A 23,364-nucleotide genomic window follows, 5' to 3' on the forward strand; every position below is an offset into this window, starting at 1 on the left:
GTCCCCTGCTCTGTCCCTGAAGTCTGTCCCTGCTGCTGTTCCTCATTATCTTTGATAATAGAGAGAGATTCAAATTGATTCTGCAGCTGCAAGCTCACAGAACGTTCCCTGGTTTCCCTACTTCTGTGTGTGACATTCCTCCAATTATCTACTTCTGTTGTATGTGAAGTGACCTCCTGCTCCCCAGCAACTTCCTCTGTGTGTTTCCCATCCAGGACTGTCTGGTCTGTTCTGGTCAGGAAAACCTCTTGTTCCCTATGATGCTGAAGTGTAGCTACCTGGTCCTCCAGCTGCTGTACTTTCTCTTCTAAGAGGGCTACCAACTTGCACTTAGTGCAGGTGAAGTTCCCCACATCTGTGGGCAAGAAGACAACCATCCCACAAGTGTTGCAGGTGACTGCAGTGGGTCCCTCAGTGTCCATACTGAAAAGTCTTCCTTAATCCTTCCTTATTCTTCCTTAATCCTATTTGGAGATGGTGGCATACAAGTTATGGTTTTAACCCCAGAGCTATAGATCCTCACCTTGACATGCCTGCTGACCACACGTTCCACGGACATGGATATGAAACATGTCAGAAGGGATCCAGTCAGTGTCCAGTCTCACACAGAAGAGCTCTCTATATGCATATATAGATGCATGTATGGAGTTCCTAGTGTAAATTCCCTGTGACCAATAGAGGGGCATGACCACCAAACACATGACCAGGGCTAGCCCCCTGATTCTTAGAATGTATGAGGAGGACAGCCAAACTCCCCTAAAACTTTGCATGGTTGTAACTTGTTCTGCCATGAAGCTTCTCATTCTAAGTAAGTAGGGATTCAAATCCTAGTCCAACACTCAAACCACTACATCATGCTGCCTCTCACACCATGTTGGAGATGGATTAATCAAAAAGAGTGAGAAGTCAGGAAGTAAGAAGTAAACTAAATGTTATGGGAAATGCATATTCCCTATAATTGAACAAATTTCCCTCTTGCAATGAGATTTCCTCCAAGTTAATACACCTTTGCATTCAAATTTCCAAATTAAGCCTGCATTCACCTTCCAATGACCAATCACAAAACTAAATACACTGAAAGCAAGATATGTAGACGAGTCACTATAACAAACAGACAACTTTTGCCTGTTAAGGACAGTTCTTAAAATAAAAAGGTTGATAAACATTGTATCTAGTCTGATTATATATGAAAAGCTTTGGAGAAGATTTCAGTGCATCCCCATATCCCACCTCTAGGTTTTCCTAATCCTGCCCATATCAACCATACAAATAAAGTGATCTGAAGACTCTTGCAAGCAGCTGTGTAACTAAGCAGCTTGGGGACCAAGAAGTGTGATTAGCATCCAACTTCATTGGGGAAGAAAGGAAGATATTCCCTGGGATGATCATTAGCAGAGCAATTGCCCAAACTTCCCACCGTGATACAGCTTAGCCCAAACAAACAGTTTTAATAGACCTTGAGCAAACAAAATGAAGGAAAAAGTCAACAAGCAAAGCTGTACAAAGAGGTGTGTGTATATGTATGGATGATGGGGAGTTTTGGAGTATTGAATTTGTAATATTCAGTGTTACATTTTCAATGAAGCCAAACAAAACCCAATGCACAGTTGGTCAAAGATGGCTGCCATGGCCATATTATTGATCATGCAATTGGTGCAATTGATCCAAGTCCCTCATTAGCTAGTGGCCCTATACTGAAGTGGGGATGTAGCTTGAGTCCCCTTCTTCTCCAGCCAATTCCAGAGTCTTCCATCGCTGGCTAGAGAATACTGACCATGCCAAATGGTTGGATGACAACTGAGTAGGCCTAGTGAAGAGACCTATGGGTTCCTAACCAAAAGGCAAGGAAGGCAGTTTGAGCAAGCTGCCTGTCTTGATTTCCATAAAAAGGATACTGAGATCTCCATTAAAAAGATATTGAGTAAATAGTGAGGCTGCATTATTGTAGTTTGACACCGCTTTAACTGCCATGGCTCCATCCTATAGCATCCTGGGATTTGTAGTTTGTTGTGGCACCAGAACTCTCTGATAGAGAAGCCTAAATATCTCATGAGTTAAAGAGGTGTCAAAGTGCATTAATTCTGCAGTGTAGTTTCAGACGGGGACTATTCACAGCTAATCTTGATGAAGCTTTTCAGAAATAATACACTCACTAGAGAAGAAAGAGAGAGGTTCCCCAACAGGCTAAGAAAGTGTGGAGAGACAGGAAAGGTCGATGGAAGCTAAAATTGGTTGGTAGGTTTTGTCTGTGTGTGTTTTCAGTGCACACTAGCATTAACTGTGCAAATGCACACCTGGTGATCACTTAAACCTGGACCTTCAGGCTCAGGGCTGAATCCAGGAGTACCACCAAACTGCAAACCTGTATTTTCAGGGGAAGGGTAGCCCCATCTAACAGAGTCTGATATCTTTGTTCCCAGAAGTTTCGTGACTGACCAGGGACACTTCCATTTTGTCTGGATTGTTTCAGTTTGCAAGTTCCTCTACAGAAGGGGCTGGATATTTTTGTCCTATTTGAAACTTCTATATCCAATTCCAGACTGTGGAAGCACAATTGTCCAAACAGTGTCCTTTCACACAGCAATGCATACTGAGCAGGGATGTACATATGCATTGTGCAGTACATGTCTTGCACATCATGCATGGTTGTCTTTGTGCACTTGGTTGCACATGGGGTCTCTTGGTTGAGCTGTACCATGTTGCCACTCCCCACAAGGGTTGCGTAGCACGATTAATGGTTAATTCCAGATATACAATATACAAGCCCAATGCTGGATCTAATAGCCAGTGTTTGTGTGAGACTGTGTGCCCCCCCAAGCTACCGAAACAATGTGTCGCCATATTAAGGGATAAGAAGTGAAAACTTGGCTGTCAGCATTTCTTTCCAAGGTGTATATCTTGAACTGATAAAACTGCAAGGGCTTTCCTTCATGAACACAACTGGGATACAAACTACTTCAGTTCTTGTTTTACTCGTTGTCTCAGAAAAGCCAAAGCAGAAGTGAGCAGATGTCTTCTGTGAGGATTTGAGGATTCAGGAGTCGACACAAGGCAAGGTTTGGATGTGTTCAGTGGGATTTGTGGTATGCGGTTTTGAGCCAAGGGAACTGAAAAATACCTGAGGCTGGAAGCAATCAGCAAGGCTGTTTTCAAAATGAAGCAAGCATCCGGAGCGGTTGATGACTGACGAACTCTGCCGTTGATCCTCTTCCTGCTATTCACCTGCTGCTGATTTACAAACCCACAGGGACTCCCTAACCTGCAGGATTTGTTTATAGAAAGGATGAGATGATATTGCAGGTGAAGAGTACCATGATTTCCCCATCAGTGGGCAATTGGAAATTTCATTCTGTGTGCAAAGACAGATGGATGGTTGCAAAATATAGTGTGTGGATCAGGTTTCAGGATTAACTAAATGTGGTAGTTCAACCATCTCAGCAGTAGATAGAAACTTTTCAAGTACATGATGGCTTTCCAAGCTTTCCTCTGATTATAGGATGTATATTCTCATTTCATTATCTGAGAACGGAGCTCCTCTTTTACTGTTACACTGAAGCAGGTGGCTGGCCTGTTCTGAAACCACCGGTAGTAAGCAAATCCTCATTTTCACCTGAGTGTACTCCAAGAGGCTAGCCATTAACTTTAAATGTCTAGATCAAGGGAAGTAATAGTGCCACTATATTCTGCTTTGGTCAGGCCCCACCTGGAATACTGTGTCCAGTTTTGGGCACCACAATTTAAAAAGGATGTGGAGAAACTGGAGCATGCCCAAAGGAGAGCGACTAAAATGGTGAAGGGTCTGGAAACCATGCCCTATGAGGAACGACTTAGGGAACTGGGGATGTTTAGCCTGGAAAAGAGAATGCTAAGAGGTGATATGATAGCCCTGTTTAAATATTTGAAGGAATGTCATATTGAGGAGGGAGCAAGCTTGTTTTCTGCTGCTCCCGAGACTAGGACCTGGAACAATGAATGCAGGCTCCAGGAAAAGAGATTCCACCTCAACATTAGGAAGAACTTCCTGACAGTAAGGGCTGTCCGACAGTGGAACAAACTCCCTCGGAATGTAGTGGAATCTCCCTCCTTGGAGGTCTTTAAACAGAGGCTGGATGGCCATCTGTCGGGGATGCTTTGATTTGGATTTCCTGCATGGCAGGGGGTTGGACTGGATGGCCCTTACGGTCTCTTCCAATTCTATTATTCTATGATTCTATGGTTTGTCTTTTATATTTAGACATTACTACCTGAAGTTTCTGTGGGAGCATCATTCAGTGGCCATTTTAATTTCCCACAATTTCACAGCACAGCATTGCTCTAGGGCATTGTGGGGAATTAATACAATTGTTGGGGGGGGAGGGGGTAGAGCTAGCCCTGGCCATCTTCCCTGAAGAGCATGGATTCCCATAGAGCCAGTTGCAAAGCTCCCTGTGGCTATTCCCATGCACAGCAAAGCGTGATGAAGCCCTCCACTTCCGATTCCCATGCACAAAGCTGCCTATGACTATTCCCATGCCGCCACCAGAGCAACATCAAATGTCCTCAGCCCCAAGACACTGGGCTTATTAGTGAGATCTAAAACCTCCTTTGAAAAGCCTGCAATCTATACATTTCAAAAAGCCTTCCACAGCTAGGAGGAGAAAAAGAATTGGAAGGGCGGGTTTGGGAGGGGTCCCTTGAAGATAAAAGACAAATGAGAATAATATTTGGTGACAGCTCATGGGCTTTTGTTTATAGAAAAGAAGGAAGTCAAGGAGGAGGTGGAAAGGGCGAAGAAATAATAATAATAATAATAATAATAATAATAATAATAATAATAAGGTTTTTTCTAATCTGAACACAATGTATGGCATCCACACAGCTGAAAGGACTGCATCAAGATTCAAGCAATTCACCCAGGCCAATTTTCATTCATGTTTGGCAATGGTTTACACTGGGCAACATGGTCTCGACGGTACTTCCATCTAATGTGAGTAGAAACCTCCTCATGAACAGGAACCCCGGTTTAACAGGGTTTTTAATAATAATCATAATCATCATCATAATAATAATAAATTGGTATCCCGCCTCTCTATCAAAGATAATCGAGGCGGCTTACATATGAAAACTCTATACAAAAATCTCAATATCCCCTTCCCTCCCTCCCCTAAAACAGAATTAAACAATGAAATATTAAAATAATCTACAAATAGAATAATCCAATTAAAATAGACAACGAGGGATTAGGCACAGGGCAATCGATGGGGTAAACATATTGGGTATAAAGCTGGGATTGCTGTTTGGGGAAGGCCTGCCGGAAGAGATCTGTATGACAGCCTTTTAAAAGACGGATCTCCTCTGGCAGGCCATTCCATAGTCTATGAGTGGCAGAAGAAAAGGCCCTCTTGGTGGTTGCAGTAAATCTGATTGCAGTAATTCCCCCCCCCCCCAGAGGACCTAAGTGTATGGGGTGGAGTGTACAAAGAAGGCGATCCCTTAAATAGGTTGGACGCAAGTCATGTATGGCTTTAAAGGTCATAATCAACACCTTGTACTGTGCGCAGAAACCAATAGGCAGCTAGTGGTGTGATTTAAGACTGGTGTGATGTAGTCACTTCTAGATTTTCCAGTGACCAACCTGGTTGCCATATTCTGCACTAACTGAAGTGTCCAGACTAAGAACAAGGGTAGCTCCATGTAGAGCTCATTGCAGAAGTCGAGTCATGAGGTTACCAGCGCATGTATCACAGTTTCCAGAATGCAGCTGGCATATCAGCAGAAGCTGATAACAAGCACTCCTAACTGTTGCATTTACCTGATTTGTCATCTGGAGTGACAAGTCAATGAGCATCCCAGACTGCGAACACAGTCCTTAGAGGAGAGTGTGCCCCCCATCTAGGACTGGAGGTTGTATTATAATACCTGGCTTAGGGGCCCCTACTGTGAGTACCTCCATTTTGTCTGGTTCAGGTTTAGTCTGCTTTTCCTCATCTAGTCCATTACCGCTTGATCACACAGCAAACCCTACAGGGGTTCACAAAGCTGCAGTACCTTTATGAGGCCAACCAAAATGGACAAAATGGATGTTTCAAGCTTTCAGAGCAATACTGGCTTCTTCAAAAGTGTTAAAAATCATAGAGGCAATTGTGCTGTTGCTGATCAAATGAGAGTATGAACAGTTATAACTTTTCTTAAAGTTTTCTTCCAGTTCATAATTTTGGTGCATGCACACCTCCAATGGCATGGGTATGCAACATATTTCTCCCTCCTGACAGTTGTAGGCTAAGACCCAATAGGATGGCTGATAGAGTGTATCTCTAAGAGTGTTTGTTTTCCAGTGATTGGGATGTAAAGGCAGTCTTTTCTTCCTTGTACAAAGATAGTGCACAAGGAGGTACCCATCCTATATCAGTGTCTTAAACACTGTGCATAATCCCTTGAGCAATGCTAGAAAAATAGTCAGATTGGAGATCTCCTTGCACAGTGCCAAAAATGTATTTACACTGGATAATTCTTTGCACAATGCTAAAATATATGCTCCTTGCAGTATGAGAGGGAAACACAGCACACCTTGGTGGGGCTTCTACTATTATTACATAGTCTATCTCTCTTTGCATTTCTTTTCCCTCTCATTCCAACACACACACATTTGGTGGACTTGGAGGTTCAACTCCTCAGATTGTGCCTTTAAAATCTGGGCTGAAAATCTAGGATGGCTTCACAATCCTATTGACATGGAAGCTACCAGCCAGCATTGCACGGAAAACATGTCCTGATTTTCCCAGGGAGACACAAGTGGGCAGTGTTCCTATCGAGAAAGTTTACTTTTTTGGACAACAGCTCCCAGAATCCCCAGGCTGCATTGGCTGCTGGTGCTTCTGGTATTGGTTGTTTTACAGTGGCTGAATCTTCTGTGAGTTCTTTCTCTCTCTCTCTCTTTTTAACTAAACACAATTTACAGTTGCTTGAAATGTTTTTCTCCTTTCCCCCCTGTGACTGTGAGAAGGTAATGGAGAGGAGAAAAGAGTGGGAGAGCGAAGGAGCGAAACACCTCCTGTGCAACCCCGTTGGCAATTGCATTCATTCTAGGACACATATTAATAGTTTACAGGAAAGCATCAGCTGTTTACATCTGTTCTCCTATTACAAGCACATCAATGATTCATAGAGCCATCCTGATTTGTTTAAACTTTACCTTAAGAGACTAATTAGAAATTGTTCATCAACTCTCTATCAGCCACCTCTTTCCCCCCAAAAAGAGTGGGAGAGAAGGGAGAGCCTGGAGGGAGAAATGAGGAGGGAGGGAGGGCAAGCTGACATTTTGGATTCGCATTTCATCACATGAAATTCAAATGGAAAGCACCAATTTTTGCAGCACCAGCTTCCCTGTATTTTTTAGAACTGATTCATAAGCAAGCAAGCTAGCTAGCTAGCTCTGGGGTTAATTCTGACCCACCTATGATCCCAATCTGATCCTTTGCATGACATCCTCCTTGGTGGTTTCCTGGTTGTTGTCTCCTGATGGTTTTTCCCCATCCTAAAAGGCTAAACAGCTTTTCCTAATTAGGGTTAACAGATCTCAGGGCTTGGCCAGAGTCTCCAGGGTTTATGAATCATTTCCAGGTGGGCGATGAGGGTGCCTTGTAAAGTGTTGTAAACTGCTGTTCTACTAGCTGCGCTGGAGATTTTCACATAGGTCTTTCTCTGTCAAAACTGGAGAATTTGCACCTTTTGAATGCATGGAAAATACTGATTGTAGGAATGTGTTCTTATCGCTGTTGGTGGGTGCAGCCATTTTGCAGTCCCTGAAGCCTCCAACAGTCCCTGGCATGAAAAATAATTAGTATGATTGTTGGGTGTTTTTGCCAAGAAACCACACAATGGCGCGTTACAGACCGCCCAAAAGCGGGCAGTCTGTCGCCGCCGTCATTAGCTGCACCGAGAAGCCCCAGCGGCCAGACCGCGAGGCTTCCCAGCGCATCTAAAAAGAAGTGCTGAAATGGCGTTTCTTTTTGGCACCCAGAAGTGGCGCCGTGCGGCACGAGGTGCGCACTCACGGCATCACTTCCACCATGCGACGTCCGGATGCTGTGCGTCCGAGACGTAAAGATGGAGGCGCCCGTGTGGACAAGCGCTGCCATTTACTATGTGTTCCGCGTGTACTAGGGACAGGGCCGGTTAGGAAGGTAAGACCCTTCCTAACCGTGGCATGCCTCTTCGTAACCCTAGTACGTACGGAGCGCGTACTAAATGGCAGTTTGTAACGCGCCAGAGTCTCCTTATGTGCAAAAACACCCCTAGTTCCACATAGAAAGCTCCCTAGTACATCCATCGCTCCCCCCATACTTCTGTTTTCATCAGACTTCTTCCAAAAATGGTGACAAGAAGTGACATAATGTGACCTCCTTTCACCATTTTGGGAAGGATTCTGATGAAGGTACAAGTAATTGGAAGCACTGTCAGATGGTGTGACCTGCAGGGAGCTCATAGGAGTGGAAACCGGCCCTTAGCTCCCATGCAGTTGTTCACCCTGGAGTGAAGCCTGGCTAATGCATTCCAGCACTGTCTGCTCATGAAAACATGTGTACAAACATGCACATATTGGAAGAGAGAAGGCAACAAAGAAAGCAATGGGTCTCATCTCACTAAAAAGGAGAGAAAAGGCAGAAACAGAATGCATCAGACATGGAGGAGAGGAACTCTTATATTTGCTGCATTCTCATGGTAACTCTGCCTGTCCTTTTCCTTTGAATGCCTAAACTGTATTGCTAAATGCTCAGGCCAAGTTTTAAGTTATTGCTTTGGGTCATGGTGCTTGGAATCTCTCGGGCCTAACCATGTAGTTTCATGAAACTTGCTTAGGACTTCACTCTCAATTTAACATGCACCTAAAGGAGAGCCAGTGTGGCGAGGTGGTTTGATATTGGATTGTGAATCTGGAGACCAGGATTCGATTCCCAGCTTGGCCATGAAACCAAGCAGGTGACCTTGGGCAAGTCACATGCTCTCAGCTTTTGGAGAAGGCAATGTGAAACTTCCCCTGAACAAATCTTGCCAAGAAAACCCCATGATAGGTTTGCCTTGAAGGTGCACAGCTGCAGCGACAAAGGTATGAAATCCATGCTCAGTGTTTCCAGCGACCATGTACTCCCGGTTTTGTAGCAGTTCTTTAAGCTACAGAGTGAGAAGTCAACCTACACATTGCTGTGATCTTTGTGGGGCCAGCTCAAGGTTTGAGGGATCTGTCTAGTTTTCAATAGCCATGGATCAGATGAGACAGCCCTTCATATTCATTTGCACCCTCATTTTCTCTGTCTGTTTCTAGAAGTCCTGGATTTCCTCTGTCAACCAGATAGGTCTCTTACCTTTCATCTAAACCAGTGCTTCTTAAGCTATTTGGTGGAATAATGAGCAGGGATGGTTGCAGATTGTATAAATATGCTCATCCTAGTTTTTAGTTAGAAACAAGGAGGACCCCTACCAGGGATGTTGTAACAATACATTTCCTTCATCAGTTGGATACAAGGGTTGAGCTAGATGATCTTTGAAGACCCTTCCTCTCCTTCGGTTTCTGTGATTTCATGCAGAGCCATGCAAGCTGCAAAAACATTGCTGAAAGTTTTCTCCCCCTCCCTTTTTTTGTTTTGTTTTGTACGATGCAGTAGAATCCTGGGCATTTATAATCTGGATGAGGAAAAGAAGAAAAGAAAGGTAATGAAACCAAGAGTTGTGGCAGCTCATGGGAAACAAGAATGGAATCCTTAGCATGCCTTATGAGTAGCAGCCTGCATTGCCAGCGGTTGTTCATTAAGACAGGATAATGGAAGAATTAGTTGGAAGAAATGCAATTGGAGAGCAGCAGAGGAGAGTGTATCTATTAAAGCCCAAAGAGCTTTCATTATCATTCTCAAGGGGATGTACATGCCCATATTGATGCGATGCACAAAGGAACAGGGGAGGGAGGAGGAGAAAAAAAAAATCCAAATTGTACTGATGTTCAGAGTAGATTTCAAAGCTTCCTTGGAACTGAGGGGGAAGTAGTGAGAGTACGTGTATATGAGATGGAAGAAGGCTCATCTGTCTCTTGGCTGTGGTGCAAGTGGGCAGAAATATGTAGGCATGCACCTCCCACGCATTGTACAGCTCTTCCTTTGGCATAGAACTGTTGCGTCTTTTTTCACGCCAGAGATTCAATGTCGATTTCGACTTCTGGGTGATTTGACTCCCTCCCTCCTTCCCCTGCAGATTTCATTGTTGTTTCCACTGGTGTTCCAACTGCAAACATTTGTATGAAAAACCGTTGGACTCTCATTTGATGTGGACGTGATATATCATGGACTGGATATGCCCATCAGTGACCTTTTCTCCTGCCTCCCAGCCAAATCTGAAATGCTCATCTGTGACAATTGGCTAACCGATGATCTTCACTGGGATGGGGAAAGTGTGAGTCACATATAGCCCTTCAAGTCCCATTTTGTGGCCCCCAAGCCCCCCCAAAAGACTCCTTAAACCCCCTGCAAAGAATGGGGGGAGGAGTGGCTGAAAATGCAATCTAAACTCCTCTAATAATACAGGTATGTCACAGGGAGGGAAGGCCCTCATACCGTCACAATTGCCCACACCTAAACCTATAGATTAAAAAGGGACCTTTATACACTTTGTAATTGTAGCTGTATGATTCCACTTTAATAGCCATAGCTCCATTCTTTGGAATCTTCAGATTTGCAGCATGGGGAGAGATATTTTGAATTCTCAGCCAGAGAGTTCTAGTGCCCCCCACAACATATCCCAGGATTCCATAGGATGCAGCCATCCTAATTAAAACGGGATGGTTATGCTACTGTTGTGCAGTGTGAAAGGGTCACTGAACGGAACACTTAACTACAGTGGGCCTCAGAATCTGCTGAGTTCCAGGACCCAACATTTGTGGATGCTCAAATCCCTTTATATACAATGGTGTAGTAAAAATGTTGTCCCCTATATAAAATGGCAAAACCAAGTTTTGTTTTGGGGAATTATTTTTTTGGGTAGGTGGGGAATATTTTCAAACTATGGGTGGTTGAATCCATGGATGCAGAATCTATGGATACAGGTAGCCAACTGTATTAAACTGTCTGTCTGTCTGTTGTATTTCTGTATCCCCCCCCAAAGGGCTTCTGTGGTACAAATCAAAACCAGTTAAAACAATACCAAGATAAAAACACATTAAAATAATATTTAAAAAGTCCTAAAAGCAATTTAGAAACAATCCTAAGATCCAGTTTCAAAACAGTTATAACAACAATTTCAAACACTGAATGCTATGTGAAACAGCACTGTTTTTGGTTGCCCACTGGAAGCTGAGAAGACATGGAACCAGCCTAACTTTCTTGGGTTGGGAGCTCCATAGTTGAGTCCTTTCAGAACTGTAATGTAATACAGTTATGCCCTCATTATTCCAAAAGGTAATAAATTACAAATGACATCTACTTGTAATGGGTTATTTATAAAACTCTGGGAATTGGTGGAAACAGGGGAGAATACCGCATTCCCAGAAATGGGCCTCCTGGAACACATTGGGAATGCCCAGCAGCGACGGTGGCATTCCGCCGTGCAGTAAACTAGCGTTCTGGGACCCATCGGGTTCCCATCACGTTTCGGGCTCGCGCCCATGAGAACGCATTGGGGAACGTTTTTTCCCCAGTGCAGTAATCTTCATTGTCAGATACAGCTGAGTTAGAGATGCCTTAGAATAAAATAAAATAACTATTTACTAAGAGGGCATAACTCCTGGTTGAATTCTCACTGAGATGGTCAACCCATGTCTTGACTGTACTACTTCAAAGTTCTGATCCAAAATATTCACGTTTTTAAGCTCTGACACAAAACACTATCCTCATATGTTCCTGTGATGCCAACTAGGTATTTTCCTGGCTTTTCTGCCTTTGATGGATCTATCCTCTGATGTCCCCCCCTGTTTGTTTCAGCTGTGTATATATATCAAGCCCAATTATGACAGGTGCTGTTTTATGACTCCGTTTGACTTTTACGGGTGTCGTAAACAGCCCAGCTGGCGAGTGACTAGGAGGAGTTACTAGTGAGAGATGCAGGAAAATAAATAAGATGAAGTTTGTCTTGGAACATGTCTACACTTCTCTAGCTTGTGCTCTACACATACTTATTGATGCACAGGAAAGTTGCTATATTTTGTTTTGCCCTCTTGATGTGCCATTATGGACAGGGGGCATGATCCATTCTAAGTGAAATCCATTAAAACCCAATTGTATTTTGTGGGAGCTAAGTATAGCCCTGACAGCCAGCAGGGTGTAATGGTGTGAGCATTGATATATAACTCTGAAGACCCAGTTCGAATTTCCAGTCATCCTTAGAGAACCGATGGGTGATCTCAGGCAGGTCATACTCTCTCAGCTTCAGAGGATGGCAATTGCGGCAACCCTCCTCTGGAAAAATGTTGCTGAGAAACCTATATGGTAGATGTATAGCCCAATCCTGCCCATATGTCCTCAGAAGGTAGCTCTATTCTGTCCAAGGAAAGTCCCAAATATGAGTGCACAGGTGTTCAGCCTACAGTGTGGGTAACTTTAGCTGGATGAGGTGGAGTTAGTTACAGGTTTTGGTGGTTTTCTTTGGTTTAAGTGTACTCTGTTGGGTCCACTCATTTATTGGCAGGTCTTTGTTACCTTGACTGTAGTGGATCACATGTTGGACCTAACCACCATGTTAAGTTCTCACAATGTCTCCCCTGCCGTTCTCACAGTGCAATAAAATGTGAAATAAAATAATAAATAATAAAATTTTTATTTGTACCCCGCCCTTCCAAACGATCAGGGCGGCTAACAAAATGCACCGAAGTGCAGACAATATACAAGATTAAAAACAACCATAATAAAACAACAATCCATAAAAACAATAAAAAGCCCCTTAGCCCGTCCTCACGGCCACGAGAGAGGAGGGAGGCCCACAGGATATTTAGTCGGGGAATGCCTGATTAAATAGGAAGGTTTTAAGACCCTTCCTAAATTGGGCCAGGGTGGAAGATGAGCGGAGCTCCGTGGGCAGCGTATTCCAAAGGGCTGGGGCAGCTGTGGAAAAAGATCTTCTGGCAGTGACAGCCAACCTAGCCCCAGGCACCTTCAGGAGTTGCTGCCCAGATGTTCTGAGGGTGCGAGGCGGAATGTACGGGGAGAGGCGGTCCTTCAGGAATCCTGGGCCCAAGCCATTTAGGGCTTTATAGGTAATAACCAACGCCTTATATTGAGCTCGGAAGCGGATGGGCAGCCAATGGAGATCTTTAAGCACAGGTGTTATGTGGCTGGTCCTGGGAGCACCAGTGACCAGCCGCGCTGCCATATTCTGCACCATTTGCAGCTTCCGAAATGCCAAAAGTGTAGTAGCTGAAGGAACAAGAAGTGCCCAATAACAAATGGTCCATGGTCAGAAACCATAAATCAAAGCAGAGTCCACATGGGAGTGGCAAGATATTGGAGTAAAGAAACAACCTCGGGTCATAAATCACAGGAATGTATCACACAGTGGACACAAGCTGAGAAAGAAACCAAGTTTGTTTCCAGCAGAGATTTTCTCAAACCATGAATTGCTCATCCTACTCAAAGCAACTGGATAGATGCTTTGCAACCTGCCTAAGGAGTTCAATGGAGTCTAGAGATGTTTCATGTACAGGGGACGAGACATCTCCACTCGACACTGGAAAAAAGGAATGCGTATATTTCCATTTTTCTTTTGTGTCTGGTAAAAGTTCCCTGTCCTTATGGCACTAAAGCAGAAACACAGCACTTTCTTCTGTTTCTTGAAGGATCCAAGCCAGCTAGAAGCAAACAAGGTCCCCTGGGAGACACAAACTTCAGGAGAAAAGCCCAAGGGTGGAAATACATCTTTGTTACTGCAAATGACTGACAAGAAGCTGCTCCAGCTTTGTGTGCTCCACTTTTTATGGCAGTATTTTATATAAGGTGGCATTCAGAAGCTGGTTACTACCTGGGCTACAATGTACTGAGTCTCTCTCAAGGGCCACATCCTCTTGTGAGTAAGCCATCAAAAGAGGAGCATATCAGCAAAAGTCAAAAGTGAGCAACTCCCCCTTTTTCTATTTCTGGCACCCCTTTCCCCTGTCTTTCCCTCTCCTGTCTTACTCAGTCGGGTTTCTTGCCTAAGAAAGGATGCATTGTGGTCAAAGTCCTTTTGGTGTTTTACACATTTGTAACTTCTCCTACAGAAGCAGCCAGTCATTTTTGTCCAATCTGCAATGTCTACATTCATTCAAGGTAGCAGAGGAGTTATACATATGCAGTGCCTTTGGGCATGTGCATTGTGCATGCAGTGCACATTGTTCATTGCTTGTGCAGATGTGCATGTTGAATTAGGTCATGCATTCTGTTTTGCAGCGGCACAATTCACTAATGGGGTAGCATCATGCAACCTGCACATAACTTTAGGTGGGCAGAGGTGGGGTGGGACGGCAGAAGACATACGAACCCCTGACTGCATCTCCCTCACAGGAAGCACAAATATCTCTGCTTTCCTTTACAGTCCCTCTCAAAATGGTGACAGAAAATGATGCATCACTTCCTGTCACCATTTTGAGAGGGACCGCAAAGGAAAGCAGAAATATTTATGGGTAGTATGCAGTTCTGGGCTGCCTGTGAGGGTAGTATTTTTGGCTGTGCATTTGGAAGTCTTTTTTGTCTGGCTTTCATGCAAAAAGTGCCAAAATTGGACCAAAACATACATTTTTAAATGCTGGGAGGCTGCAGAGATTGAGGAGACTCTTGAGGGCTTCAGGAGCCATAAAAGTGTGGACTATACTTTCTCCATGCTGCCATAACTCCATGAATGTAATTTTATTTATTTATTTAATATCCCACTTTTATCCCATAAGGGTCCCAAAGTGACCCACACTCTTCTTTAAAACAATAGAGCTAAAAACATTCTGAAATACAAAAATTAAAAGAGCATTAAATACAAACCACTCAAAACATTGGTTTAAAGCCAATGTAAAGTTTTACTCTGTCCCCTTGATATAGGATGTTGGCCCGCATTTTCAAGAGATCTGCAAAAATCACTTGTAGAATGCTTTCAAACTTGAGCTGAGGGTCAGAAGAAATTCAGCGTGGGTTGTATGTGGTCCTTGGGCTGCACATCTGATTTAAAACAGTGGATCCCTCTAAACTCCCTGTACCAGGGACAAGCTCAATAAACAGGCAACCGAGAATCATCAATCACAACTTTCCGTATGCAGCTGGAGAACTGGTACTCAGAAAAGACAGGAGAGTGGATTCTTCAAGCACAACTGAGGAGGCTGTATTGTGACTGTTGCATAACCACTAGAATGCAAATCTTGGCCTCTTCTAGAGAAGTATAGCAGAGCCTGCTATTTCCAATTCAAAGGTTCAGCGGATGATCGATTTGCAGCAGTATTCTTGACATGGTACTGAAAAGACAAAACTGTGGGTTAGAAGAAATGAACCTTTAACAGCATCTCCGCCATCCCGCCTCCCCCTGCTAAAAATCTATGTCTTTGTATAGAAGCCTAAGAAGAACTAGATGCTAGTCTTGGAGAGTTTGTTCTGCCTGTAATTCTTTATTCATTTGTAGATCACTGTTTAGTTTGTCAGCAAAAGATGTTGACAGTGAGGTCTGCTACATCTCTCATTCCAGTCTCCTATTTAAGATTGAATTTATATAAGAGAGAGGTCTTGCGTAGAATTCTTCTTTGATCAAACCATTCAGGTTCTGCAAAGCTTCCCTGAATTATTGATTGCATTTCTTAGGCAGACTCATTTTGTATGGCTTCCAGAGAACATCATCAGGAGGAAAGCAAAGTTGGAACTGGTAGATTCGATTTTAAAGTAAATCAAACCAAGATAGATATATTTCACAGATAAACTGGAGAAAAAGCCATATGTACAGTATCATGGTACCAGATATATATATTTTAAGGCAGCCTTCACTCCATCATTATACATTGATGTTGCAACTGGGAGATCCATAGCTTTGTGGAAGAGTGTGTATTTGAATGCAGAAAACATAATCTTGTTATGTTGCTACATAGTCTTGCTTCTCCTTCTGCTGCTGCTGTGTTTATGTATGTGTAGATCAGCTTTCCTAAGCTGATGTTCTCTAGATGCATCATGGCCTGAAACTTATTGTTTATTCCCAAGCAGATAAGTCCCATTGGGAATCAGTTGCTGAGTTGTGAGACAATACACAGACAAGCCCCACTGATTCAGTCAGTCTATTTTAGTTGGGACTAAGAAGAAGATTCAGCTCTTGGGCTACAGCACCATTGCCTTTGCTGGCTGGAGATGATGGGAGTTGTAACATGTCACATCTGGATGGCCCCAAGTTGGAAATATCTGCCCAAGGCACTGAAATTTGCAAGAAATAAACAAAAAATGAAGATGATTGTAGTGTTGGGTTGAGAGATAATAGTCTCATAGAATCATAAAATCTGAGAGTTGGAAGAGACCACCATAGCTGCCCAGTCCAACCTCTTGTCATGCACAAATACACAACTGAAGCACTCCCAACATATGACCATCCAGCCTCTGTTTAAAAACCTCCAAAGAAGGAGATTCTACCACTCTGTGAGTGGTTATTTCATTGTCAAACAGCTCTTAATCTCAGGAGGTTCTTCTTAATGTTTAAGTGGAATCTCTTTTACTGTAGCTTGCATCCATTGTTCTGGGTCCTTGTTCTCTGGAGCAGCAGAAAACAAGCTTGATCCATCCTCAGTATGACATCCCTTCAAATATTTAAGCTTGGCTATCATGTCAAAATAATCAATATAAATGTTATCATCATTTTGAACCCAGGCTCTTCAGTGTCTTCCTCAGCCTGTTATTCAGTCTGCCTGCTTCCTTCTTTAAATAGTTTAAGGAATAATCTCAAATTTATTTTAAGGAATAATTTCAGAGTTGGGGCATATGACACAATGGAAGCAACTAGGCAATGGATCATTCTTCGATCTTCTTTTTCCCTCACCTCCATTTTTGGAGGCCTGTTTGTCCTCATGCCATTCCTAAACAACAACAAAAAAGCACCGCTGTTTATGCATTTTATGAATTATGAAGTGTTTTGATGGTGGTGGTGGTGCAAAAGCATGGAGCAGCTGTTGTGGAGAAAGGAGAGAAAGGCATTCAGTGCCCTAAGGGCTTTGAGAGATCATTATTAAAATAAAACATGCAGACGGAGAGAAACCACCTCACCCCTTACCTCTTAGCAATGCCAGCACTTGCTCTAGATGGGCTTTTCTTTTCTCTACTTCTCTTTTCCCCTTTTTAAAAGTGACAATTAGTCATTCAAAAGGAGCCACAATGAGACGTGGCAGACGAGGACGTGTAATTTGAATTTCAATGCCACATCTGAGGAGTGAGGGGAGAGATGCAGGGAGTGATGGAGCTGTCAATCAAGGAGGCTTGTCCTTTGGCTAGGAGGACCCAAGCGTCATGCCCGTTCCTGTGCCAATGGTGGGGTTGGCAGCAGTGCCACACTGTGCACTGGAATCCCAAAATACCAACAACGCTCCAATCTGACTTCTAGGGGTGGGGATGGTTGAAGACTCCCGTCTGGTGCTCTTTTGTGTTCCATAAAAGAAACTGTTTATTCCGATTGCGCGTTGTCTTAGCACACAATCCCTAATTATGGGCCAGGCTTCAGATCAAGAAACAGTCTTCCCAGGATGCCTTGCGCTTCCCACCCCTATTGTAAGTAAACAAAGCTCCCCTACACACACACACACACACACACACACACACACACACACTCTTCAGTTTCCTGGGAGTCTTACCGTCTTTTTTGCTTCCACAATAAAGCACCCTGCATTGTTCTTCCCATGAGTTCCAAAATAAGGAGGAGACATTTGGACCTAAGAGAAGAAGAGTTAGCCTACTTACAGCGTGTAACACTGAGCTGGGATGCTTGAGAAATCCAGGATTGGGGAAGGGCCCACTTTTCAGAGCAAACTCCCCACTTCTGCAGCCACTGAATAAGTCCTCCAGTTCAAAGAAAAAGAGCGCTGCTGGATCAGATCAAACTCCTTTCTAGTCCAGCATTCATAGTACAGTTGGCCCTCCTTATACATGGATTTTTATACACAGATTCAAGCATCCACGGCTTGAAAATATATAAAAAAAGTATAAATTTCAAGTATCGAACCTTGATTTTTCCATTTTATATAAGGACACCATTTTGTTATGCCACTGTATTTAATGGGACTTGAGCATACACGGATTTTGTTATTCATGGGGTTTCCTGGAACCAAACCCCAGAAGATAACAAGGGTCCACTGTATCATAGAATCCTGGAGCTGGAAGACACTCCAAGGGCCATCTAGTCCAACCCTCTATCATGCAGGAAGAAACAATAAAAGAATCCAGCCTCTGCTTAAAAAATTACAAAGAAGGAGACTTCACTACACTCCAATGGAGTGTGTTCCAATGTCAAAAAGCTCTTACTGTCAAAAAGTTCTTCCCAATGTTGAGGTGGAAATTCTTCTCCTGTATGAAGTCCAAGGCTTTCACAACTGGCCTCCATAATGTTTCACCAGCATCTGTGTCTGGCATCTTCAGGGAATGCTGGCATGGAAGTAAGTGGGGTATATATACTGTGTGACCCTTGGATGAGAGGAAGTGAGTTACATGTTAATCTCTGTGTTGGGATCACTAATTAAATAGACACCATGAATCCTTGCTATTCAACAATAGACCAACACACAGATTAACATGTAAATCACTACCTCTCAACTCATAGTCACACAGTATGTATGTATGTATGTGTATGTATATATATATATATATATGTGTGTGTGTGTGTGTGTGTGTGTGTGTGTATACACACACACACACACCCACACACACCCACACACACACACACACACCCAACTTTCTTCCATGCCACCATTCTCTGAAGATGCCAGCCACAGATGCTGGTGAAACATCAGGAATAAACTCTTTCAGAACACAGCCACATAGCCTGAAAAACCCACAAAAAACTATCTTCTCCTGTAGTTTGAAACAATTGCTGTGGGTTCTATTCTCTGGAGCTGCAGAAAACAAGCTTGCTACATGCTAAATATTCTGGTTCACAAAGTGCTGAGATGCACAATTGTACTGAAGCCAGGGCCCAATTTTCCCTACTCCAGATCCACATGAAGCACATCCTCCCAAGAGTGTTCCCAAATGCCCCTATCCTCATCAGAGTCCTTCCCAAAATGGTGACTAGAAGTGGCATTATGCCGCTGTTTGCCATTATGAGAAGGACTCTGATGAAAACAGAAGTATTTGGGAGTTCTGGGCAATTCTGCGGTGGTTTTGTACATTTAGAGGTCTTTCCCTGTATGTTTGAGGCAAAAAATGCCTAAATGTGCCAATGTTTTTTTAATGGAGGATGAGGGGCTTTGAAGGACTTCTTGGGGCTTTAGAAGGCAACAAAAGTGAGGCTCACACACCACATTTTATGCACCCCTGCCATAATGGTCAACCCGATGCTCCAGTGAGAACTCCGTGTCCAAGACATGAATGTAAATGTAATCTCCCACTCATATTTTTCATCATATTTCTTTTGTGATGGAGATATTATCTAAACTGGAATTATTTTGGTGACTTATGCTGGCATAACAAGAGGTTATGCCACTATAACTACTTTTAGTAACTATCTGACCCAAATGGAAAACTGATTTTGCCAGGAGGGTGCACCAAAAGATCTCCATCATGCCTCCCCATTGCTCTACTGCAATGGTTCCCAAACTTTGGTCCTCTACGAGTTTTTGACTTAAGCTCACAGAAGCCCTAGGCAGCATGGCTAACAGTCAAGAATTCTGGAAGCTGAAGTCCAAAATATCTGGAAGATCAGAATTTGGGAACCACTGCTGTACTGGAAATCCTGTATAATTATGCCGCCTAAACTTTACACTCTTCCAGCCAAAATAGGATCCCAGCCTGAGCCATCAGTATTGCCTCCCTTTTAACAGGTTCTAGTTATCTGAAACAGCTAAAGGTACACACAGAGCCACCATGGGATGCAATGATGTGCCATCTGTTTAATGAATTTTGTGAGGAGAAAAAATAGCCACCTCCATAAACCACTTCTCTGTCCATTGCTACCCACAAATCTGTTCTGTTCCACTTCTGCATTGATCTGCAGTTGGAAAGGAAAAAAAAACCCACACACACACATTTATATTTAAACAGTATTTTAGCATACATATTTAATCATATTTTCTCTCCAAATATATATCTCTAAATGTGTTTTCTTTCAAAATATGCTTCTTAAAACACACACACACACCAATTTTGATCTGCTTAGGCTTGGAGGAAATGCAGCGGAAGTGTCAGAGAAGGCTAACTCTGAGAGAAATGGTTCATGTCAAATTGGCATCTTAGTCCTGGTAGTGCAGATCAGGTCAGTTTTCATAAAAACCAAATACCTGAGTCGCCTCTAGTTATGCCATCACATACAAACCTAACACTGGACCTGCAGTATCATTGGAAAGATGATGATATATAGTTTATGAATACTTCATGGTTAGAAGTAGAAGGACTCACCAGGCTAGAGCTTGCTGATCCATGCAAGTAGGGTTGCCAGTTCAGGATCATCTCAAGTCTAGAGTTTTGCAAGCCAAAATCTGAGACCTATGTGGTGTCTGCATGGGCCAGGATACTCCAGATGTAGCCTGGATTATCCTGGCCTCAGAGCTGCTCCATCTTCCTCCCATTATCTCGGGTCATCTGTTCTGACCCTGGGCAGCTTTTTACCCAGCTGTGTCACCTGGCATGGCTACTGCCATGGCTTGTCACTTTGCTCTAAGAACAAGGTGCCCAGCCTCAATCACATCATTGGGCACATTGTTCTGACCTCAGAGCCAGCAGTGTGTGGCAGTGATAGTGGCACCAGGTGACACAGTGAGACAAATTTTAAACAGCTGCCTGGCATCACAACAGAGGTAAATAAGAGATATGTTCTGAGGTTTTTGTGGAACAAAATGTCGATAAGCCGTACTGTTGTTAAAAAAACCTTTTATTTATCTTGCTGATGCATTTCGAGAAGACCCTTCTTCAAGAGCTGGTTCTACTATTTCTCTCTGTGGCCAGAGTTTCTAGCATTGAATCACAGCTTATCATAGCTTGTTCCACAACAACACCAGAGCACATCTCTTATTTTTGAGCAATTTATGGTGTTTTCTCCTTCTCAACTCTCTCAACATGCAGTTGGGGACCTGGAGATGACCCAGCTGTAGTTGCTCACTTGCCTGGGCTCCATCCACTATCTTTCCTATGACAGCTGCCAAGCCTCAGTAGTGAGCCCTGCCTCCCATCCTGGCCTCAACTCTCTGGGGAGAAAGAGGGAAGGAAAAGGTAGTATCTCAGCCACATTTCACACACACCACCCTTTACACATGTTGTCAAAATGTGAAAAATTGTCAAAAAGTCACAAAATGTCTCAGAACACACTGAGACATGTTAAGACCCCTTTTCACCAATGATGAGAATATTTGTGAACATTCCTTACCTCTCTAGGTCAGAACCAAGTGTCAAAGGAAGTTATTACAGCACCCATTTCATTGGTAAGGCTTTCTCGAACCACCTTGTGTGCATCTACACTGTACAAAATAAGGCAGTTTAACACTGAGCTCCATCCTGTAGCTCCATCCAATGGAATCTTGGGATTTTTAGTTTTACAAGGTCTTTAGCATTCTCTTCCAAAGAGTGCTGGTGCCTCACAAAGTTACAAATCCCAGGATTCTGTAGGATGGAGCCATGACAGTTAAAGTGGCATCAAGCTGCATTGTTTCTACAATGTAGATGCACCCCTTGTCTTTAACTAGTCCAGAGAACCCTCCAAATGGGTAAAACTGTCCCCATGGTCATTTAAGAAGTATTTGGGGACATTTGGAGATCTAAAAAATGTGGTGGATTGTGGCTGGGGAAAGTTCTCCAAGGTCCTCTGGGGAGGAAGCTAATGCACTCTGAACCCCTGAAAGTTACCCATCTGTACTAACTCCTTCACCTCTGAAGCCGAAACTCATATATTGCATTATATATTGAAGCGAGGAAGCTCCTTTTGCATTATTTAATCCCACAACACATTGTCCAGCCAAAAGGGTATTTTCCTTTGCTGTATTTATGTTTCATTTCAGGGTAAAGATCTCCCATGATGGCTCTCATCCATAATTCAACATGCAAAATACAACAAAAGCCATCTCATTACAATTACAAAACTAAAACAGCAGTCTAAAACCACACCACAGACCTGTCCAACAAACCAGATAAAACAGATCAAAAACTGCAATCCCATACTCCCTCACCTGGGAGATAAGACTCATTGAAAATGATGGGATTTCTTTGAACATCAGACTTCCTTGTAAAATAATTAAAATGAGGAACAGCAACTGTTTAAACAATGAAATACTCAGCCCAGGCTCAGACTCTTAACTGACTTCTTAACTCACTTGATTTTAAGCTGGTATATTTTAATCTGAATGCTTCTAATGCTTGATGGCCATTTTAGTCCTATATTTATTTGCTTTAACTTAGGTGTTTAATGTATAGTTATATATTGTTTTTAATCAGTGTTGTACCTTTCCTTGAGCCTTGTGGAGATGTGTGTAAGAAATAATAATAATAATAATAATAATAATAATAATAATAATAATAATAATAATAATCATTGGCAGAATAGAAGACAAAGGTACACCTAGCACAGTGATTCCCAGACTTTGTTCCTCCAAGTGTTTTAGACCAACTCCCAGAAACCCTAGACAGCTTAGCCAACAGTCAAGAATGGCCATCTGTTGGGTATGCTTTGATTGAAAGTTCCTGCATGGCAGGGAGTTGAACTGGATGGCCCTTGTGGTCTCTTCCAACTCTATGATTCTATGCTTCTATGATTCTAAGTATGCTGGGAACTGAAGTCCCAAACATCTGGAAGGCCAAACTTTGGGGACACATTTAAATTGACCTGGCCAACCTTTTAAAACTCAAAGTATTACCTTTTATCCCTTTTCTGTCCAGGACAGTAGGCATAGGCAAGAATTCCTATGACTTGTCAAGTGAGTCACTGAAAACCATTCATCCCTATACCTTTTTTATAAAAAAATTCTCTGCTAACATTTCCTTGTCATTTTGCTTGTCCTCCTTTTTTGGATGCCTAAACTATATTTCTAAAACCTCAGATGATGCAATGCTAGAACTGTGAGGACAAAAGAAAAAAAAACTCATTTGGTGGTGACAGAATTCTCAGTGGGGATGGCGGTATCCTCATTTGACCCCTCACCCTATCCCTATGTTCCTTCTACCATGGTTCCACCCTATGAGTTCCTAGGATTTGCAGTTTAGGTAGGGTTCCATACACTTTCCAGCCAGAGAGATCTAG

Source organism: Sceloporus undulatus, chromosome 6 (assembly GCF_019175285.1).
Source record: "Sceloporus undulatus isolate JIND9_A2432 ecotype Alabama chromosome 6, SceUnd_v1.1, whole genome shotgun sequence".
Lineage (NCBI taxonomy): Eukaryota > Metazoa > Chordata > Lepidosauria > Squamata > Phrynosomatidae > Sceloporus > Sceloporus undulatus.